The sequence below is a fragment of the Furipterus horrens genome, unplaced genomic scaffold (assembly GCF_987537825.1).
Source record: "Furipterus horrens unplaced genomic scaffold, mFurHor1.1.pri manual_scaffold_5, whole genome shotgun sequence".
Taxonomy (NCBI): domain Eukaryota; kingdom Metazoa; phylum Chordata; class Mammalia; order Chiroptera; family Furipteridae; genus Furipterus; species Furipterus horrens.
Window position 1 is genome coordinate 79,232,121 of NW_028327175.1, and position 21,698 is coordinate 79,253,818.

At 38.6% G+C, this 21,698-nt stretch overlaps 1 protein-coding gene across 2 annotated transcripts in view; it reads left to right on the forward strand.

Annotated features, from left to right (window-relative positions):
• The window catches only part of KCNN2 (potassium calcium-activated channel subfamily N member 2), a 382,062-nt gene that overhangs the window by 190,471 nt on the left and 169,893 nt on the right, over positions 1–21,698 (forward strand). The window lies entirely within an intron of this gene.

Below are 21,698 nucleotides of genomic sequence, written 5' to 3' on the forward strand. Positions count from 1 at the left end.
TTTGAATTCTTTGGGTATCTGGTCAGATGCAGTGCCGGCATTTATTTTACAGAGCTATCAAAACACAAGTTTAATGCATGCCATGGAACATGACTAAAATAAATAGCTTTATACTATATTATCTGTGAAAGGCAGAAACTTTAAAAAAAATCTCACTTCTATGTTTAAAAAATGGGCTATTTTTATTATTTATGACTCATTCTCATGTTTTATTGCTCCTTTGGTGCTAAAATGGTTTCAAAATAAAATATTTTACTATATTTTTACCTTTCATTAGATAAGCAGCATTAATTAAATATACACTGCAATAGTTGTCAGCTCCCATTACTACATATTCAAGGAACTATTTGAATTTCTTTATTTTGTTTGATTTGGGCTAATCAAATATTTTGATTGTTGAAATGATGGGGTTTTTTTGGAAATAAAGTAACCCTGTTAGCACATTTAATAAGACTATATCTAGAAAGATGTAACAGATAAAAACACTCAGGAGTTTTCTAGGTCCTTGATAAAGAAGCTTTTCTATGGAGTAATTTTATTGGAACATTCCAAGTTTAGAAGCAAGGGCTCTCTAAGACTCTCAGATGCATGAAGTAGGGAATCAGGTATTATCCTGAGGGTGGGATTTGGAGAGAAACTGGAAAACCATTCGGCCTTGGCCTTGTATTTACCAGGGATCTCATATTGAAAGACTGTCTCCAAATAAGTTGACACATGTGGCCGTGAGGGACACTGACAGCACGAAACAATGTCTATCACACACCTTATGTAGGGGGCCATCTTTGTGAGTATGTTAGCATTTCTTCATCAATCAAGAGATTCCCAAATGGAAGTGGCCAGGGGATCTTCTGACTTACAGGAGATGTGGTCTGGGACCTTACAAAATCTACAGGTCTGGATTATTATAAATTCCTTTTCAACAATAAAGCATATCACCCTCCCCCACCCCGCACCCATGACACCCATATCCCAACATATAAAAGAGATAAATCAGAACTGCAGTCCTGGAATAAAGTCACCTGAGTCGCTTCCTGGCCATGGGGGGAGGGGGCACCTAAATTACCTCTGAGTAATCTTAGGACTTCAGAAGACAGGATTAGGAAACCACTGAACTGGCTAAATCCCCTAGATTTATAGGTACCAAAATCTAGGCTCAGAGAGGTTAGGGATCCTGTTCAAGATTGCCCAACTGGGGAGAAGTGGAGCATTTTTCCCTCAGTAGAAATGGTAGTTTTTCTTTGATTCCATGTTGTTCTGGGTTCAGAAGCCAAGGGCCCTCCGGAATGATGGCGGTAAGCTCTCAACCTGGGCCCAGAAATAAATCCATATAGAAAACATACCACAACCAGTCATGTAAAAAGAAAATGTGTATAAATATTTAATATGTATCATAATCTAGCCCAATCATTTAAAACATGCTGCAATGAAGTTGTTATCATGTTAAGACATATATAATTTAAAATAAGTTTATACTCACACACAAGTAGGTTGTAACACCTGAATCCATATGTACAAATGCAAAAAAGGAGGCAGGGAAAAGAGCAGTCCTGGGTGCTTCTGTGAATCATTGCAATCACTTAGGAAATGTTTATGGAATAAATTCCAGATTCTGGGCTCAGGCAAGAGCTGTTTGAAACCAGCAACTGCCTTCCAGACGGGGCTTTTGCAGAAGTTGCATTCTTGCAACTTCTTTCTAGGTCATTTTTGTTTTGTTTTGTTTTGTCTCGTTGCACTTGCTTCAGACCTTCATCGCTCTTCCTAGTGAACGCCTACTGGCCCTTTGCTGCTCTATAACTTTGTGCTTTGAGAACATTGCCACTAGAGATCTTGTAGAATAAAAAAATAAAAATAGAGGCTTGTCTGGGCTCCAGAAATTTTGGAGCTTATTGATCTCATTTTTTTCAGGAAGCCAGCTGTACAATGTCTGAAACCCACCTTAAAGGAATACACTTTTTACAAAGCTTGCATCACCTGGTCTTCAATTTTCTATTAGAAAATCATTTCTCAATACACTTTCAGTTCAGCAACCCCACTTTTCAAGGTAATTTTGACTTCAGAGATCCAAGCCTCTTAATAAAAAGATCCCAAATGGCTCATACCAATTATATAAATAATTGTTTAAACCTGCAACAAGAGAGAAGGCACAAGGTGCAGATAGTGATAGATAAAGGAGCAGAGGTTTTTTGTTCGTTTGTTTTAATAATTTGTTTATTTATTTATTTTTAGAGAGAGAGGAAAAGAGAAAGAGAGGGAGAGAAACATCAATGTGTGGTTACCTCTCACGCGCCCCCAACTGGGGACTTGACGTGCAACCTAGTCATGTGCCCTGACTGGGAATCGAACCAGCAACACTTGGCTCGCAGGCCGATGCTCAATCCACTGAGCCACAGCAGCCAGGTGTTTTTGTTTTTAACTGATACTGTCTCTCTCGGTTCTCTTAGCTGTCAAATGTCCTCTGTCATAGCAGGCATTGAAATGCTAGCTTTTTCATGAGGTCCCCTAGCAGGGACAATCCCTCTACAGGGTCTCCCAAATGCACAGGTCCCTGATAAGGTGAGAGAGTCTCTAGTAGAATCCTTCAGGATCCTTCCCCAGTTCCTTTCAAATTTGGTGCATCTTTGTGATCCCCACATCTTTACATGGAGCGGTCCTTTTCAGACACCTTGAGCCTAGTTGCCTTCTGTAACATTGAGTTGATCGCTAGGAAGCTCTTGCTCTTCCAAACTATAGAAGTGCAGTTTGCCCCATTGTTGTCCTATATATTGAGGGCTGTCACAAACACTTTTCCAGGTGAGGAGCCCTGTGTTTATATGTGCTCCCAAACTCCAAGATCCTGAGATTTTCCAAGAATTCTGTTATGCAACTCTTCTCCGGTACCAGAATGGGACGAACTATGGCGCAGAGTGGAGGATAAAGACAATAAAAGTCTCCTGTACCCCTGGGCCCTGGCCGGTATGGCTCAGTTGGCTTGGCATCGTGTGCTAGAGGCAGCCAATGGATATTTCTCTCTCATCAATGATTCTCCCTATCTGTTTCTCCCTTCCTTCCCTTCTCCCTAGAATCAGTAAAAGAAAAAAAAAAAAGTGTTTTTTAAGTCTCCTCTGCTAGAAAACAAATATTCTTTATGACTAGCTCTCTCAGCCTTCCCTCACTTGATTGGTGGCAGGGAATTAAAAACACAGGACAAGAAGGGTAAATGCCACAATCTTGCCAGCTATTAAAGATCCTTTCTGTAGTTTCTTCTCCGTAATGGATGTGTGGCCTTCTCTTACATCAGCTCTTAGGTGTGATTGTCATTGGACATTTTACAAAGGTTTGTAGAGAAGTATCTAGCTTCACTCTTGAGATTATGGTAGAATTTATTACCCAATATCCTCAGCTTAGAAGCTTTAAATGAAATTCTATGACAGATTGGAAGTCCCACTCCAAATCCTGCTACAGTAAAAGCCACAATTATCCTGCAACTAGCATGAAGACTTAACAGTTTGAATTTCCCATTTCTTGGCTACATTTCAACATTAGTTTATTTTTTCAACCCACTGTAATAAGAGTTACTTAACCAAAGGATGACAGAATGTTGGTGCTTGAAGGGTCTTTAAAATGTTCTTAGTCTAATCACTCACTTAGAAGTTGACAAAGCTGAAATTCAGATATGTTAAGTAGCTTAATTGAAGACAAATAATGTGTTATTAGGATTTAAAAATGTTTAAGTCTTGGAATTATTTTTTAATGAACCTTCAGTTATAATCCAGGATTTTTTAAAAATGTAATCTCTAAGTTCTAGTTGGAGACTGGATGTTCAGAACTTGATGGAGACTTGAATCTCATGTAATCAGAGAGGTTTTTTATGAGTAAATATATGAATTAGTTACAGTTCAAGGTTATAAATCAAGTATGTTGATTCCCAGTGCTCTTTTTGTAAACTTAGGGGTTTATTGTGTGGGGGTGTAAGGGTAAGTGCACAAGGACACACACACACACAAATTTGGTTTCAGGACATCAGAGCAGCAGGATATTTTTATCAATACTGGGAGCTGCAGTTAAGCCTGTGAGAGCGTTTGAGAGTGAGAGAGACAGGTCTGAAGAGAACTTTTGTGATCTTGTGCAATCCTCCTTTGCTATTTCTTTGAGAGATTGTATATACTTTGATGGTAATGTGTTTAAATACAATAAAACAATAAAATTAGTATGTTTTTTTGAAGTGAGTTCATGCCAGACGGGACAATGATGAGCCCAGTTACCTAATTACAAAGCTACCATCATCAGTAAATCTCCCTGCTAGGGAGCTGCAAAGGTTTGTAGTTGAGAGCATAGACTCTGGACTCATACTTCCTGGGGTTAAACCTGGATTTGCTGCTAACAAGCTTTAAAACTTCAGCAGACATGCTGATAGTCTATGTGCCAGAGTTGTTCTTTTCCTGTTCGTTTTTTGGTTTTTGTTTTCTTAACCTACTAATTAGAAATAATAAAAATACCTATCTCATTTTTCTACCAGCGTAAATATAAATACTGCATCTGCCTTGAGTTTATATTAAAGTTCAACCACTTAAATTTAAATGTTTAAAGATAATAAAACTAAGAGTTAGCTTGGTAAGCAAAATACTTTTCTTTTTTTTCATGGAAAGTACGTTAAATAATGTAAATAATTTCATTAATTTAATAGACATTCATTTCACATTCACCGTATATTTTGTAAGTAGTTTTTCCAGTCTAGATAACACAACAGAAAACACATTGGGCATAGAGAGTAAGTATCATGAAATAAACATACCTAATGATTTGCTCAGTAATCAGTGAGATCTGAAAGCATATTATGTTCTATAAAGCCCTATAAAATATAGATTATTATAATTATTATTATATGTTATATTATTATATATTATGAACCCAATCTTGCTAGAATCCAAATTAACAGATTAATTAACAGGTGCTTCACTGAGTATGAGCTAAAATTCAGTGCATGAAAATGTTTGTTAATTTAGCAACCTTTCTGTCAACTTCATTAAAGAACAACTTTTATTAATGATGTATTTTTCACATGCTGTACCCAGTCCTATGCAATCTAAAGTAAGTGAAATTGTAGTTGGCAGAATAATGTCCCCCAAAAGATGTTCATGTCCTAGTTCTTGGAACATGTGACATCATATGGAAAAAAATCATCTTTGGAGATGTGATTGAGGTGAAGATGTGATATGGAGGATATCCTGGATTATCCAGGTAGACATAACTTAACCACATGCATCCTTACATGTGAAGAATCTTCAATGGCTGTGGTCAGAATCAGATGCAGATATGATTATGGAGGAAGGATCAGAAAAATGCAATGTTGCTGGATTTGAAGGTGGAGGAGGAGGGCCAGAGCTAAGCAATATGGCGACCTCTAGGAGCTGGAAAAGGGAAAGAAAGAGATTCTCCCCTAAATCTTCCAGAAAGGAACATAACTTTGGTTTTAGCCTAGAATAACCCATGTTGGACTTCTCATGTACAGAACCATACTTTAAGGTAATAGATTTGTTTTAAGCCACTAAGTGTATGGTAATTTATTACAGCAATAGATGTGGTACAGATTTTTGTACCTGGAAGTGGGATGCTCCTGGAACAAACACCTAAAATGTGGAAGTGGCTTTGGAATTGGGCAGTAGGCAGATGCTGGAAGAATTTCGAGAAGCATGATGGAAAAACCATAGATTGTCTTGAACAGGCTGTTCATAGGAATATGGATGTGGATGGTTCAGCCAGTGAGGACCAGAAGTGAGAAACACGGTAGAGAAAACATAAACGGCCATAAAGAATACTTAAATCATTGTGAACCTACCATTGTAAAAATATGGGCATAAAAGGCACTGTTAGTGAAAACTCTGAAGGAAATGAGGGACTGAAGAATAGGGAATCCTTGATATATGCTGGTAGAAAACCTTAGCAGACTTCGTAAATAATAAAGTTCAGAGGAGGTTTCAAAATAAAATCTTAAAGATGTAGCCTATATTTTTTATTGCTACTTATAAGAAAATACAAGAAGAGAGGTAAATTGAAGGGATAAAAAGAATCAGGATGTGGTGATTTGGGAAATTTTCAGCCCAAATAATTTTCAAAAGGTGATAAAATGAAGAGATTCACTGTCAGGAAAGCATGCTATAACGTGTCAAGGGTGTTCCTTAAAAGAAAAAAACAAAAACCTTTTGATAATACCTCACAAAATATTCAGATTAAGAGATACCCTCAATCAATGCAGGAGTATCTAGGAAGCTTAAGGGCATTTGACCCTCAGCCATCTCAGCAAAATCTAAGAACAGGGGTGGGATTATCTAGGAAAGACCTACAAATGGGCCTCCCGTCTAATAGAGTGAATCACTGTAACATACATGGACAGCCTAGGGCCACCTGTGTATTCACAGTCCCCCAAAATAGAGAGGTAAGACACAGAACCCATGTGGGCCTGGGTCAAGACCCAGACATCCCTTTCCTCACGAGAATTGCCACCTTACCTGGTCCTACACATCCAAGGAGAAGGGGTGTGTGGAAAATTTCCAGGAGCACTTCTGGTTCCTAGAGTCCACATGAGCCTTAAGGCAGCACAGCAGTACTAAAGTATCTAATACTTTCAGTGGGGTCTGGGATAGGTCAATGATTTTTTTCCCCCAGAAAATGCATAAACTCTCATAACAGTGAGGGTAAAACAAGATTATAAGTAACTTTGATTCTGGCTTAGCAAAAAAAAAAACCACTTCCAGCTTTCAGAATTTGGAAGATTTGGGAATGAGAGAGAGAGAGAGAGAGAGACAGAGACAGAGACAGAGAGAGAGAGAGAGAGAGAGAGAGAGAGAGAGAGAGAGAGAGAGAGAGAGAGAGAAATGTCTGTCTGTCTGTATGTGTGTGTGTATAGAAAGAAAGAGCTAAATATCAAGACAGACTGAGAAGACAGGGAAGCGTTAATTATGCCTAGGAAAGTCTGAACTGGTGGGTAGTTTTACAGAGAGGCTGTGGGGGGTAAGGGAACATTCCAGGTAAAAGAAACAACATGGACACAGCGGCTGGAGACTGGAGGTGAGAGGAACAAACTGAGGGCAGTGAGAAGGATGACGTGTCTGGACTACAGGTTCTCAGCAGAGAATGGTAGGAGATGGATGGTCTGCCAGACTGGGAAGGCAAAAGAGTATTAGCTTATTCTCTACAACATGAGCCTTCTGGTCCAAATTCAGCCCACTTTCTACATCTGGTTGCCTTCACAGCCTTCTGGCCACACTAGGCATTCAATAAAAGATTTTATGAAGGAGGTTTCATTTTTAAATTACATTTTTTTTCAATCTATTGTGTGTTCCAAGTCCTTGTCCTTGTCCTTGCCTTTTCATTTGGCACGTTTCCTCATGGCTATAGCTGGCGTTTCTTCCTGAGACATACCAGAGACTATTCTATTAGCAGCAGTGGACTCTGAGTTAGAACAGAAAAGATGCTGCTTACAAGTTAAAGGAAAATACTGCAGAAGAGGAATGTTCTCTCACCTGCACCGAGCTCCTCCCACCAAATGTTGTTCAATCAGCAGACATCAGAGGGGCAAATCACAAACACATACACACAAACATAAATGAGAGATGAGGTAGGATGAAAGCAGGAAAAAAATGAGAACAGTGTGTTTGCTGTCAATAAAAAGTCACATTTTCCCTGAGCCAAAATGAAAATAATTCTTGGTTTTGATACTATGAGAAACAGACAAAGGATCTCAGCATTCACCCTACAAGACAAATTGTGAACAGTCAATTAAAACGAAGTCTTGGTGGTTATTAAAGCATCATTGCTTTTAATGTCCTTATCTTCCGCACTTGAGAGAAATGTTTGAAAGTTGGTCTTATTTCAGATTGGCATATGTGGGAGCAGAGTCCCACATATCCCAGAATCAAGCTGCCCTTCTGAAATGTCCCTCACTTCACAATGAGGTTGTAGTAAACATGTTTGGTGCAGGGCTTTTGATCTTTTCACATAGCTGCCATAATCACATTGCTTCTAAGCACAAACTAAAGTCACAAGTCTATCCTGAAAAAAAATTAATTCTCTCTGAGTTGATTTCAACAAAGTATATTTTAAGAACTGAGGACTAACCGGCCAAAAACAAACAAAACTGTATAGGGCACAGAAGCTTGGAATCAGATAAATTATTGAAATCCAGATCATACTAAATTTGTAGATTCAAAGGGGAAATTTTCTGATATTGGCAGTGAGTTGGCCATCATTGTCATTTGAATTGTTGTCTCAATCAGTTCTTTCTCTTTCTGTGCTGTGAGTTCTTTTGGACCACAGATGAGGCAGATTTGGGCAAAGATGTCTGTGTTATACACTTTTAAAAAGAAAGTTCAGCTGCTTCAATTTTATAAATCAGAGAGATTGATGAAAATATAATAATGACATGGGAAGCAGTTAGTACTCTTCTAATTTTAATTGTCCTCTAGAAATTCTACTACCTGAATCAGCCAATCTACTTCCTTAATATCTGACTCTACTTTTCCCAGGAAGCCTATAGATATTACTAATTGAAGAGACAAATATCTTTCTAGATGTAGATCCTTAAGACTTTGGACACATAATGAATATCATGTACTACATCAAGGCTCATCCTCATTGCTGTGGCAGTTGTTAGAACCTCTTACTCTATATCACTGTCAATGTATTAGTCAGTTAATTAATAGTTGTATTTTCTTTGTTTGTTTGTTTTGGGTAAGTCTCTGGTCTAAACATAGACCTAATCATGTTTTATGCTCTTACTATAAGTTAGAATTCTAGGATTATCAGCTGTGGTTGAATCATTCATAAGACACTGACCTGGGTCATGCTAGATAGATCCCTTAATAGGCCTGTTATTACCTGTCATATTCCAGGGTCTGAGACAAATTCTACAACAGCACAATACTATGGGTTAAGGATAGACTTTACCAAAGACAAAGAAGCTGATGAAGCCAGGAAGTATCAAGAGAAGAGCAATTCCCTTCAACTACTACAACCAGCCTCCTGCCATCTTTCCACCATCCCAGGTGTTTTGCTGGGATCATTTATGGTCCTAGTCTTCCCTGCTCTCATTCCCATTTACTGTAGTGCAGGTATGAGTGCAACTTTGTCACTGGGGGATAAGCAGAGATCTTGATGCAAAACCATCTGTTTGAATAACAGCTGTTTACAAGTGTGATCTAGGGAAACAGCTGCTCAGTGCTTGGTCATGGAAAACTACAACCCCCTTCTTCGGGAAAGAAGCTGCTGTTCCTGTGGGTAACTGAGCTTTGATTGGAGCAACCTCCTCTATAGGGGAAACTTTACCCCAACTCATTCTAACTAGGTCTTTATAAGCAGTATGGAATGGGCACTAAGGGTCACTTTCACACATTGACCATTGCACCTTACACTGCCAGCAAATGCTACAAGACAATCATCAGCAGCCCTTTCAGATGGCTGAAACTGTGTGCTTCTGCCTCATATAGTCCTTAATTACATTCCACAGCCCTGTTCTCAACTCATATCTCCCCTCATCATTCCTTACTTAGGATGTTCCAATGGCCTCTTTGTGTCGATATTTGTGTCTATATTTTCTTATCTGTATTACCAGCTAAATACATATCCCTTGTGACTTTCTTCATCATGGATACTGATAATATCCTTCCATACCTGAATGTCCTTACACATTACACCCATCTGCTGATGCAGAATGCCCGGTCCCCTGCCAAGTCTAGCTCCTTCAAGAATCTGGAATCCCCAGAAAGTTTCTCTCCTATATCTGCTACTTGCTCAGCCCCCACCTACCACCACATCTCTGCTGGAGGTGGTGTAGCCCTCATGCTTCTCTGTCCTGCTCATTAGCATGCTGTAGTTTCTCCTGCTGCTCTGATGGGCATAGTCTCTCTCTATAGTCAACAACCTTGTAACCCTCAGTGAATACCATCCTCTGCAGGAGTTTGCAACAGAGAAAGGAAAACTGACTCTGTCCCATGTGGGCACCACTATCTTAGATGTATCTCAAGGCCCAAGTGTGTTACACAGTGTGTTAAAATAGTCCATTCAGTTACTAGTATATCTCAGTCTCCTGTTAGGAACTTGACCTTGATCTAATTGCCTACAATAGAAATGAATTCTATACAATCTATAAAGCTGATGTTGTACTCAGATTCCTCCATCCTTTTAACTAAGGAGTGTTCATTGTGTCAGGGTTATTGTGCCAGTTCATGTACTTCATGGGGTGAGCTCTGTCCCAAGGTACTCCTTATCAGCATCCCCCTAATTGTCTCTCTCTCTCTGTCTCGCTCTCTCTCTCTCACTCACATATACACTCACTTCTAATGGAGTACCCCACACATTTTCTATTTATGCTCCCAGACCCATTTTGGAACTCCCAGCAATTCCTAGGCTTAAGTTAGGTATTCATATTCATTACACAGTGAAAAGGTGGATTGTGCAACCCTCATATTTTAAAGACTTTCCATTATGTGCGACACGACAGAGCTCTTAGAATGTTCCCTAGGATCCGACACAAAATTCTCTTTTTTTCATCATTTTCTTCTTCCCTTAAGCACCCCATCCTCTAGAAAAGAGTCTTTGTGGGTCTTTGTCAACATACATGATTCTCACACCTCCCAACCTCTACAACAGTTGTCCCCTTTCTGGGAGTAAACTGTCCTTAATGTATGTGGCAAATGCACATTGAACCATTGAGCTGCAGTTCAAAACTCACTTCTTTGTACAGCGTTCTTTGATGGCTATAGTCACTTCCTCTTCTGATTTCTGTGGACACTCGTCCACACTGGAGGAATTGTTACTTGTGTGGTAATTATCCATGAGCATGATCTTTCTCTCACCTTCAACCATACTTCCCTGCCACACAGGATGACCTTGACTTACTCAATGTTATATCTCATTTGACTACAGAAAAAATTAGCAGGTGCTCGCTGTGTATACATAGTGGTGAAGTGTGAAAAGATTAACACTAATGATGATATACACATCTATTTACCAAACAGCTACTTTATCGTCATGAATTAACACCCCACCAAATTTTCTGCTTCTGTAGTGGATTGTTTTCTCTTCTCTATCACTGGCTAAAGTGCTGCAGAGCCAATATGTAGCTCGATGGCTATGATCCTGCAGTTGAAGGGGTTGTCCAGTTTCTTCGTGTAAGCAGATAATAACCGTGAGAGAATTCTGAGGCATGGAAGAAAAGCTAAAAGTCAGCTTAGAAAGAAGAAAATGGAAATGAAAATAGAAGGAAGCAGAATTTGAGAGGAAAAGGAGGCTAGAGTAATTCAGTTTGGAGATGTAGAAAGAGAAAGCTGCATGTGGATGAGCTGGAAGTAGATGACCTGGGGTCACAGGAAAGGGATGCTGAATGATGGAAGTTGAGGTGCTCTGGGAAAGTTCCATTTACCCCTCACAGTCTGTAGAAGGTAGAGTGATGTGGGGCAAGACTCATTCAGCAATGAATCAGGCACATGAAAGCCAAGAAGTCATGTTGGTACTTTATTAGTATTAACAAAACATCAGAAGACAAAAAAAGCCTCATTAGCCTGAATTTTACTAATAGATAATTTGTGGTATTTTAAGAGAATGTGAGAAAAATGTAGCCTTATGCTCTGTGCAGAACTTACTATACAAATTTATAGTATAAATAACTAATCTATTGAAGAATATCAACTGCTTTCAAGTACCCTCACATACTCCAGATGCACTTACTACATAAAAATAATGATTTTCTTCTCAACAGGTGACCAAGCATGTTATCTATAAACATCTATCAAATTACACTGTTAACATATTTTAAATTATAAATGTCTGTAAGTAACAGATTGCATTTTTTGAGAAGTATTCACTTTTTCTAATGCAGTATGATTTCCTTAGATAACACCTATTGGTAGGTTTAGCTGCTTCCCTGTTTGAATGTATATTAAGCATCTGTTCAGTTCCAGGACTTGTGCTTCCCAGGTAGGATTACAGGAAAACCAGGATCAAATCTATTCACAAGTTGCTAAGAGTTTAGTTGGAAGTTTTTATGTATGCAAAACGTCTGCAATACAAAAGCTGAAAACCTAAAATTTCTACAAGGAAGAGGTAAGCATGAGTTCTTTGGGAGCTCAGAGGAGGAAATATTATTAATTATTTTATTTGTTTATTCTTTTAATTCTAGAGTTTTGAATTTCAGGAGTTCTCAGTCTGGAGCAGGGTTAAGTAGAGGAGACCGATGTGACAGAGACAGACTGATAGTTAATTAGTTCAAGAAGAAGATGACCTAGTGTATGAGCTGGGTGTTTCCTCAGCAGAAAAAAAGCTGTGACTTGAAGGACAGATAGACAATGGAGAAGTTCTCCTCCACTTTTACAACCCATTTGAGGAATAAGAACCAAGTTAGAGGAAATAGCATAGAAGTTTCCAGAATAACTTCATTGTTAGTAAGCCTAAACAATGGGAAAATGAGAAGAGTGATGATTTGACAAGCAAAGTTGAAAGGAAGGTTGTGAAATGGCATCAGTGTCATGATAAGGAGTGTGTAGTTTGTTTGGGGTTGTTATTCAACCAGATCTGAGGATAAAGCAATTTGAGGTGGTCAGGGGCTCCTGACCAGCTACCCCACTGTGACAGAACTATCTCTAGGCAGCAGTCCATAAGCATGGGTGATTGCCACCACACTTGATGAAGTAAGAACTTATACATCTGAACTTCTGGTTGAGATGGAGGCCTAGACTGACATGCTCCATGTCTCCCTCCACAACTAAGAAGGACTACAACTACCTCAAAACCAGAAATAACCAGAAGTTCCAGAAAATAAAGCTACATGGAAGTCCACCATACGAAGTTATAAACAAGTGGTGCTCATCCAGACAGGTAGGAGGGGCAAAGCCACAGCAGAGATCAAGCTGTGCTGGAGGCGGCAGCTGCAGCGATGTGCAGTGGGACCCAGTAAGCACAGACACCCATATTTAAGGGGAGGGGAGAAACACCCGGGAACCAACCCTGGTTGCAGACTAAACCCATCAGTTTGCGATTCCAACGCCGGGGAAGGCAGAACCCCATTGCCTCGGACTGTGAGGCCCAGAGGACATGGGGACAGAGGAGGAGGCTCCTGGTCTCTCAGTGGAGAGTAATGGCAGGAATCCATCTTGGATCCCCATCCCCACACAAAGTATCACAGTGTGGTGAGATGGGTCTCCTGGTAGTGACAGGTGCACAGGGCTCTGCCCACTATAGCGTAGGAGGGGTGACAGCCCCGCCCAAGAAGGAAAGATAAATGAAAACAGGATGGCAGGAATCAGGATTGAAATACCAATCACACAGCTGACCAAAAAGCAAATACGTGAATTAACCGATGAAAAAATAGAAAATCTTTGAGGCTCAGTTCAGAGCTATAGTCATAAGGCAGCTTACAGAACTAACAAAAGATCTTGAACAAGTCGGGGAAGGAATGAAGGCCAGTCCTACTGAAATAAACAAAAACACATATGAGACAAGTGGTGAGGAAAGGAAAACCAAGGATCAAATCAAGAAATCGGAACGTAGGGAAGGAACAAATAGTCAACCAGTGCAGAAAGAGGAAACAAAAAGTAAGGAATATGAGAAGAAGCTCGGAAACCTCTGGGACAACTATAAGTGAATGAACATTCAAATTATAGGGTTTTCAGAGGGTGAAGAAGAAGAACTAGAAATGGGAAAATTATGTGAAAAAATAATGAAGCAGAACTTCCCTAACTCAGGGAAGGAAATAGACTTACAAGTCAAGGAAGCACAGAGAGTTCCAGATAAACGGGACTCAGGGAGAACCACACCAAGACACATTATAATCAAAACATCAAAAATTAAAGAGAGAATCTTAAAAGCAGCAAGAGAGAAGAAAAGAATTATGTACAAAGGGGTCCCAATTAGACTCTCAGAAGATTTCTCAAAGGAGACTCTACAGGCAAGAAGGGACTGGCAAGAAATCTTCAAAGTAATGAAAATAAAAAACCTACAGCACGATTACTCTATCCAGCGAAGCTGTCATTCAGAATAGAAGGGCAGAAAAGGTGCTTCCAGGACAAAGTAAAACTGAAGTTCATTAGATCCAAACCACTGTTATATGAGATATTAAAAGGACTTGTTTAGAAGAAGGAGGATCAAAACTATAACATTAAAATGAAAACTGCATCACAACAACCAATAACAGAAGCTAGGGAATTGAAACAAAGGCAAACTAAGTAGGCAATGAGAGGGGGGAAAGAATTATAGGTATGCGGAACATATTGGGGGGGTCTGTGGAGAGGGGGAAGGAGGAAAAGGGAGGGAGATGATGCAGGAATTAAGAAGCATAGTAGGAGGGAGTGGAGTAGACAGGAAGATGTTGAGAAGAACTATATGCACAACCAATAAGAATGGACTAAAAAGAGGTGGACTACTGGAGGGAGGGGGGAGTCACAGGGTGGAGGGGAGCAGAGGGAAAAGAAATTGGACAATTGTAACAGCATAATTAATATAATTTTCTTTTTCTTTAAAAAAAGAACTTACACATCTGCTGTTGGCTTTGGATATAAGGACATTAGCTGCATGGAGGGGCTCCTCTTAATAGTTTCAAATGTTTTGATAGATTGAATTAAACATTCGAAGAATCCAAAAAAAAATTCTTTCCTACATTCCCCTTGCCTCGTTCAGATGTAATTCCTTTTTACCTGGTTCACTGGTATGTAACCCCAAATGTGGATGGAAAGGAGGACTCTCAGTATCGACCACTGAACTCCTCCTTGGAGAAATCCCCTTTCCCCTACCTGCATTTATAGGTACCTGGCTTCACCTCACAGCAACACAGGCCTTCCTAGCCTGAGTGGGCACTTTTATTTCTTCTTTTTTTTGACCCATAACAGTTATGTTGATTTGAAAACTTGTGGTGATTCCTGCCCTCTAAAAGTTTACAGTCTGAGAGAGGAAATGCTGATATGCATGAGAATAAAGAGAGAAACTTAAGAAGTAAAACAATTATTTATGTTAGAGTCTGGAGAAGAATATGGGGAAAATAAAAGTGAGAATAAAGCATGGAAGGGACCCCTGGCAAACCTGCAACCAAATGAAAATCAGAATAAGATTGGAGCAAGTGAAAAAGTTAAAAGTGGAATACAAGAGAGACATGTGGAAAACAAATAAGGTTTCTTTACCCTTTTGCTTTATTATGCTTTAATTATGTTCTGAATTTTATTTCTGCATGTTCTTTCTTGTTATTCATGTTGAAAGTTATCATCAATCTGTATTTCCTTTTCAAAATAGTATTTAGCAACACAGACATCCTTTGCTCTTTTGAACAGTCTATTCTCTATGAGCAGTCTATTTCATTTGGGCTGAATGTCATAAGAAAAATAATTGGTTCAATTTTACTTGTGTATAGTTGGTGCAATTATAAATAGAAGACTGAAGTTAAGCTGGTCACAGTGACATATTTAAGTGCAAGGGGACTTTTTATGTACAGAAAAAAAAAACTACTTAAATTTAAAATTAATGTTGAATTTATCAAGTTAAAAAATTATTTTGCTTAATCCCTCATCCCCACAAGCTCCTCAACCCCCATCATCCCAACTGTCAGCATTCTTTCCATCCATGAGTCTGTCTCTATTTTCCTTCTTAGCTCATTTTGTTCATTAGATTTCATATGTGAGTGAAATTATATGGTACTTGCATTTCTCTGACTAGCTTATTTCACTTGACATAATGTTCTCCAGGTCCATCCATGCTATTACAAAGGGTAGAATTTCCTTCCTTTTTACAGCCAAGTAATATTCCATTGTGTAAATGTACCACAGCCTTTTAATCCACTCACCAACTGATGAACACTTGGACTGCTTCCAAATCTTGACTAGTGTAAATAGTGCTGCAGTGAAAATAGGGGTGTATACAAGGTTTGTCCAGAAGCTATCCAGCTATGAAATATGAAAAATAGTGACATTTATTGAAGAAGATACAAAATACAAGAAACATTGTATAAAGGACAATGATGCCTCAGTCCCCCTCAAAGTTCATACCTTGGGACCTCACATAGTTTTCCCAGTCACCATCTGCTGCCCCATCATACTTTCCTGAATCTCATCGATAGTCTGAAATTTCTTCCCTTTCAAAGCTGATTTTAGTTTTGGGAAAAGCCATAAGTGTCAGGGCACCAAATCTGGGCTGTAGAGGGGTTGAGGCACCTGGGTGATTTGATGTTTCATAAAATAAATCTGCACACGATATGATGCATGAGCAGGCATATTGTGGTGATGAAGCTGCCAATCACCAGTTGCCCCTAGCTGCGGCCTTCCACGGCAGAATGTTCAAGCTTAACGCAAAATTTGATGCAGATTTGTTGTTCTGCTCGCTCAGTCACTTTGAATTTGATGGCCACATTATACACAAGATCACACAACAGTGTCTTAACACCTACACTGACTAGTGCAGTGAAGTCATCATTGTTCTCACATGCGCATTCCAGTCCACTCTCCTTGGCTGCCAGGTTACATCAATGTTGGGCAAACTGTTCTCATTGTATTAAAATGGCTGGACTTTTTTTGGAGAGACCTCATCGTATACTCTTTTAAAATAGTGTTTCATGTTTCTTTGGATAAATTCCAAGAAGTGGAATTGCTAGGTCATAAGGCAGTTCCATTTTTAATTTTTTGCGGTAACTCCATACTGCTTTCCACAGTGGCTGCACCAATTTGCATTCCCACCAACAATGCAAGAGGGTTTCCTTTCTCCACATTCTAGACAACACTTGTTGTTTATTGATTTATTGATGACAGCCATTCTGACAGATGTGAGGTAATATTTCATTGTAGTTTTATTTTCGTGTCTCTGATGATTAGTAATATTGAACATCATTTTATATGTCTGTTGGCCATCTGTATGTTCTCTTTGGAGAAGTGTCTATTCAGGTCGTCTGCGTACTTTTTAATTGGATTGCTTGTTTTATGGTGTTTTTATAAGTTTCTTATAAATTTTGGATATTAACCCGTTATCATATATACTGACAAATATGTCCTCTAATTCAATTGATTATCTCTTCATTTTGTTGATGGTTTCTTTTGCTGTGCAAAAACTTTCTAGTTTGATGTAGTCCTATTTGTTTATTTATTTCTTTTGTTTCCCGTGCCTGGGGAGATACCTAATAAAATATTGCTATGAGTAATGTCTGAGATTTTGCTGCCTATGTTTTCTTCTTTGATTTTTTGGTTTTGTATCTAACACTTAAGTCTTTAATCCATTTGAGTTTATTCTTGTGTATGGTATAAGAACGTGGTCTGGTTTTTATGTTTTTGTTTTGTTTTGTTTGCATGTATCTGTCCAATATTCATTCCAACACCATTTATTGAATAGACTATCTTTACCTCATAGCAGATTTTTGCCTCCTTTGTCAAATATTAATTGATAATGGAGATGTGAGTTTATTTCTGGGCTCTCAATTCCTGTTGATCTATATGTCTGTTTTTATGCCAATATTATGCTCTTTTAATTATTATGGTTTTGTAGTAATTTGATAGCAGGTGACACAAGTTCTTCAACTTTCTTCTTCTTTCTCAAGATCACTGTGGCTATTTGGGGTCTTTTGTAATTTCATACAAATTTTTGGAATATTTGTTCTAGTTCTGTGAAGTATACCATTAGACCTCAGCAGGAATTGTGCTGATTCTTGTAGGTTGCTTTTAGTTGTATGGCCATCTTAATGATGTTAATTCTTCCTACCCATGAAAACAGTATATGATTCCACTTATTTGTGTCTTCTTCAATTTCTTTCTTCAGTGTCTATAATTTTTCAAGTATAGGTCTTTTACATCCTTGGTTAAATTTATTTCTAGGTATTCTTTATTCCTACAATTGGAAATGGGATTGTTCTCTTAGTTTTTCTTTCTGATAGTTCATTATTGGTGTATAAAAATGCAACTGATTTCTGTATATTTATTTTGCACCCTGCTACTTTACTGAATTCACTTATTAGTTTTAGTAGTTTTTTGGTGGAGTCCTTAGGGTTCTCTATATACAGTATCACGTCATCTGCAAATAATGACAATTTTACTTCTTCCTTTCCAATTTTGTCTTTTCTTCTGGTCTGACTGCTGTGGCTTACTTCTAGTACTGTGTTGAATAAGAGTGATGAAAACAACATCCCTATTTTGTACCCCATCTTAAGGGAAATGTTTTTAGTTTTTACCCATTGGGTATCATGTTGGCTGTGGATTTGTCATATATGGCCTTTATTATGTTGAGTTACATTCCCTCTCTTCCCACATTGCTGAGAGTTTTTATCTAAATGGGTGCAGAATTTTATCAAATGCTTTTTCTGCATCTATTGGTATGATTGTGTGCTTTTTATCCTTAGTTTTGTTTATGTGATGTATAACGTTTATTGATTTGTGGATACTGTACCAACCTTGCATCCCTAGAACAAATCTCACTTGATCATGATATGATCTTTTTAATGTATTGCTAGATCTTGTTTGCCAACATTTTGTTGAAGGTTTTAGCATATATATTCACCAGTAATATTGGCCTATAATATTTTTTCTTTGTTATGTCTTTATCTGGTTTTGGAATTAAGGTAATGCTGTCATCATAAAATGAGCTTAGGAGTTTTGCCTCCTCTTGAATTTTTTGGAATACTTTGAGAAGGAGAGGTGTTAGGTCTTTGAATGTTTGTTAAAATTCCCCTGTGAAGCCATCTGGTACAGGACATTTAAGTATTTTAAATGGAATTTTCCTTAATCTTTAAAATAAACTTACATATATCATTTTTATTTACAAATTTAGAAGATCATATAAAATAAGAACAATTATTTTCAAGAAACCTTTTGAATAATTTTTAGTAAATTTAAGTTTATAAAATTTAACAGTGTGAGCCCCATTAAACAATTTGTTCTATTTTATACTTTAATTAGATCCCCTTAAACATTAAATTGCGTTTATACTGGTTCTCCCTGTGCCGTGTTTCACATTTTAATGGGATCGATCTTATTGCAAAATGAAGAGAGTTTAATCGTTGAAAGGGTCAAAAGCTGGGCTTCTGGCCAGGATGAAGGCCTAGATGGACACGCTGCATTTCCCTCCACAACTAGGAAGGAATACAACTACCTCAAAACCAGAGACAACCAGAGATTCCAGAAAATCGAGCTGCATGTAAGTCCAACAAACAAAGATATAAAGAAGAGGTTCTCATCCAGAAAGGAGTGACGGTTCTACCTAAGACACAGAGGCGAGCAAACATGGGAGCCTGTCAAGATGAGGAGACAGAGAAGTATGGCCCAAAGAAGGATCAAGGTTCCAGTGGGAGAACTAAGTGATGAGGAGACGGCTGACCTAACAGAATGAGGAGATGGCCAACCTAACAGATGCAGAGTTCAAAACACTGGTGATAAAGATGCTCACAGGCTTGACCGCTATGCTTGAGTAAGGCAAATGCATAAGGGAAGAAGTGAAGGCTATGCTGAATGGAATGAGGGAAAGTGCACACAAAACCAATGATGAAGGGAAGGAAGCTGGGGTTCAAGTCAATGATTCTGGAACATAAGTAGGGAAAATAAAAAAACAGTCAACCAGTGCAGAATGAGGAAACAAGAACTGAAAAAAATGAGGAGAGGCTTAGGAACCTCTGGGACAACTTTAAAGGTGCCAACATCCTCCCTGGATAGTGTGGCTCAGTGGATTGAGTGCCAGCCTGTGAACCAAAGGGTCGCCAGTTCGATTCCCAATGAGGGCACATGCCTGGGTTGCGGGCCAGGTCCTCAATTGGGGGCAAGTGTGAGACAACCACACATTGATGTTTCTTCCCCTCTCTCTAAAAATAAATAAATAAAATAGAAAATAAAATTAAAATAAAACAAAACAAAAAGTGCCAACATCCGAATCATAGGGGTGCCAGAAGGAGAAGAGGAAGAGCAAGAAATTGAAAGTCTACGTGAAAAAATAATGAAGGAAAACTTCCCAAATTTGGTGAAGGAAATAGACATACAAGTCCAGGAAGCACAGAGAGTCCCAAACAAGCTAGACCCAAAGAGGACCACACCAAGACACATCATCATAAAAATGCCAAAGGTTTAAGATAAAGAGAGAATCTTAAAAGCAGCAAGAAAAAAGCAGAGAGTTACCTACAAAGGGGTGCCTATAAGACTCTCAGCTGATTTCTCAAAAGAAATTTTGTGGTCAAGAAGGGACCAGCAAAATATATTCAATGTGGTGAAAAGCAAGGACCTACAACCAAAATGACTCTATCCAGCAAAGCTATCATTTAGAATGGAAGGGCAGATAAAGTGCTTCCCAGACAAGGTAAAACAAAACGAATTCATCATCACCAAGCCATTATCCGATGAAATGTTAAAGGGACTTATTTAAGAAGAAGAAGATCAAAACTATGAACATTAAAATGACAATAAACTCACAAACTATCAGCAACTGAATCTAAAAAATAAAAACAAAATCCAACGAAGCAAACCAGAATAGGAACAGAATCATAGGTATGGGGATCATTTGGAGGGTTATCAGCTGGGAGGGGGAAGGTGGAGAAACAGGGAAATGGTGCAGGGATTAAGCAGCATAATCAGTTGTTACAATATAGACAGGGGGAAGTTAAGAATAATATAGGAAAGGGTGAAGCCAAAGAAGTTATAGGCACGACCCGTGGACATGGACTAAGGAGTGGGGTAGGATTGCTGGAGGGAAGGGGGTACCGGGCAAAGAAAAAAATTGGGACTACTATAACAGCATAATCAATAAAATATACTTTTCAAAAATTGCATTTATAAATTAAATAGAATTAATTTAAATTTTAAATACTTCCCATGTCTGTTCTAGAGCATTTAGAATCCTCACATGCAAATTCTTCTAAATATTAATATGGAATTTCTTATAAATCTAATAAAGTTTATATGAATAAAATATTGTATTATATTACATTATAACTTATATATTTAAAATATGTTATTAAATATATATTATCTAATTTATAATTATATATCATTTAACTCCTTTATACATATCAATAATTGTAATAGCATTAATAAGTTTGATTATAATTTTCAATATACAATCACAAGTCTAAAATTATTTTTATATTTGAAGCTGGTTTCAAGGTTAATCTGTCAGATGGTCTAACATTGCTAAATTTTCTCACACATTACAAGCATTAATAAAAGTGAAATAGGGGCTTCCAGCCAAGATGAAGGCATAGACAGACACGCTGAGTCTCCCTCCACAACTAAGAAGGAATACAACTACCTCAAAACTAGAAACAACCAGAAGTTCCAGAAAATCAAACTGCATGGAAGTCCAGCAAACAAAGATATAAAGAAGAAATACTCATCCAGAAGAGTAGGAGGGGTGGAGCTGGGATGGAGAGGATGCAATGTGGTGGCAGTAGTGGTGGCAGCAGAGGCAGGCCAGCAGAAAGCACAGTCACACGTTTTAAAAGGTCAGGAGGGACACCTGGGGAGCGTTCCAAGCTCCTCACCGAACCTCGAAGCTCAAGGTCTCAGCACCAGGGAAAATCAAGGCTCATTGCTTCTGACTGTGCAGACCAGTGGGGGTTGGGATGGAGGCAGACACTGCAGGTCTCACAGCAGAGTCTGCTTGTTTAAAAGGCCCCCACAGTCCTAGAACATCCGCAGACCCACCCACTCTGTGAACGATGGCCATGGCAGCAGCTAGAGGGGCACCAGTCTGGTGCGGAAGTGGGAGAGGTGCCTGGAAAAGAGGTGAGT